This window comes from Lipotes vexillifer, unplaced genomic scaffold (genome assembly GCF_000442215.2).
Source record: "Lipotes vexillifer unplaced genomic scaffold, Lipotes_vexillifer_v1.1 scaffold197, whole genome shotgun sequence".
In the NCBI taxonomy this organism is placed as follows: domain Eukaryota; kingdom Metazoa; phylum Chordata; class Mammalia; order Artiodactyla; family Lipotidae; genus Lipotes; species Lipotes vexillifer.
This window is the reverse complement of record NW_006781042.1, coordinates 868,633-871,137: the sequence shown is the minus strand read 5'-3', so window position 1 is coordinate 871,137 and position 2,505 is coordinate 868,633.

The window sequence follows — 2,505 nt, the reverse complement described above, 5'->3', positions numbered from 1 at the left end:
ACGTTCCTTTTATTTCTTTTTTTTTTTTAATCTAATTGCCTTGGCTAGAACCTCTAATACAGCGTTGAATAGAAGTAGTAAGAGCAGACATCTTGTCTTGTTCCTAATATTAGTCACCATCAAATATTGTGTAGGCTGTGGATTTTATGTGATTCTGTTATCAGGTTGCAGAACTTCCTTTTTATTCCTAGTCGTAGAATGTTTTTATCATGAAAGGATGTTGGATTTTGTCAAATGCTTTTTCTTTGTATGCTGAGATGATCATATGGTTTTTGTCCTTTATTAATATGATTTTCATATGTTAAACCAATCTTACATTCCTGAGATAAATTCTACTTGGTCATGGTGTTTAATTGTTTTTATATGTTGCTGGATTCACTTTGCTAGTATTTTGTTGAGGATTTTTGTGACTATATTCATAGAAATGTCTGTTTTCAGTTTTCTTGTGATGTCTTTGGTTTTGGTATCAGGGTAATACTGGCCTTATAAAATGAGATGGAAGTCCGTCGGCTATTTTTTGGAAAAGTTTGTGAAGGATTAGTGCTAATTCTTCTTTAAACATTGGGTAGGATTCACTAGGGAAGTTGCCTGGCCTGGGCTTTTCTTTGTGGGAAGGTTTTTTTATTTTTATTTTATTTATTTATTTATTTATTTCTCTACGTGGGCCTCTCACTGTTGTGGCCTCTCCCGTTGCGGAGCACAGGCTCCGGACGCGCAGGCTCAGCAGCCATGGCTCACAGGCCCAGCCACCCTGCGACATGTGGGATCTTCCCCGACCAGGGCACGAACCCGTGTCCCCTGCATTGGCAGGCGGACTCTCAACCACTGCGTCACCAGGGAAGCCCCTGTGGGAAGGTTTTGATTACTGATTCAATCCCTTGTTATAGTTCTATTCAGATTTTCTATTTCTTCTTGATTCAGTTTTGGTAGTTTGGGTGTTTCTAGGAATTCATATTGCTTATCTAATTTGTTGGCATGTTGATAGTATTCCCTTATAATTCTTTTTATTTCTGTAAAGTTGTAATAGCACCTCTTTCATTCCTGATTTTAGTAATTTGAGTCTTCTCTTTTTTTCTTGGTCACTCCAGCTGTCTTGTCAATATTTCCAAAGAACAAACTTTTGGTTTTTGTTTATTCTCTCTATTGTTTTTTGCTTCTCTATTTTATTTATTTCTGCTCTAGTCTTTATTTCCTTCCCTCTGCTGCTTTGGGTTTAGCCTTTTTCTAATTTCTTAAATTGGAAGGTTATGTTACAGATTTGAGATCTTTCTTTCTAATATAGATATTCACAGCTATTAATTTCTTTCTAAGCATTGTGTTAGCTGCATCCTATAAGTTTTTGTATGTTGTGTGTTTTCATTCATATCAAGGTATTTTCTGATTTCCCTTGTGATTTCTCCCATTAGTTAAGAATATATTGTTTAATTTCCACAATTGTGAACTTCCTAAAATTCCTTCTGTTATTAATTTCTAATATCTTTTTTTTTTTTGTCCACACTGTGCAGCTTGTGGGATTTTAGTTCCCCGACCAGGGATGGAACCTGTGCCCCCTGTAACCACTGGACTGCCAGGGAATTCCCTCTAATACCTTTTTTTAAAGGGGCATTTTTCACAGGTCTTGAAGTGAGTTTCCAGTCTGTGAAGTAATTGAATTCAGTAATTAAAGTCAGAGTATCATTTGTTACTAGAATTTTCAAATCACAATCCAACTTACTTTCCAGACATTTCGTTCAAGTTTTCCATGCATAATTCGTTTTTTAAAAATTTTTTAACATCTTTATTGGAGTATAATTGCTTTACAATGGTGTGTTAGTTTCTGCTTTATAACAAAGTGAATCAGCTATACATATACATATATCCCCATATCTCCTCCCTCTTGCATCTCCCTCCCACCCTCCCTATCCCACCCCTCTAGGTGAACACAAAGCACTGAGCTGATCTCCCTGTGCTATGCAGCTGCTTCCCACTAGCTATCTATTTTACATTTGGTAGTGTATATAAGTCCATGCCACTCTCACGTTGTCCCAGCTTACCCTTCCCCCTCCCCGTGTCCTCAAGTCCATTCTCTATGTCTGCATCTTTATTCCTGTCCTGTCCCTAGGTTCTGCATAACCATTTTTTTTTTTAGATTCCATATATATGTATTAACATACGGTATTTGTTTTTCTCTTTCTGACTTACTTCACTCTGTATGACAGACTCTAGGTCCATCCACCTCACTACAATTTCGTTTCTTTTTATGGCTGAGTAATATTCCATTGTATATATATGCCACATCTTCTTTATCCATTCGTCTGTCGATGGACACTTAGGTTGCTTCCATGTTCTGGCTATTGTAAATAGAGCTCCAATGAACATTGTGGTACATGACTGTTTTTGAATGATGGTTTTCTCAGGGTATATGCCCAGTAGTGGGATTGCTGGGTCGTATTGTAGTTCTATTTTTAGTTTTTTAAGGAACCTCTATGCTGTTCTCCATAGTGACTGTATCAATTTACATTCCCA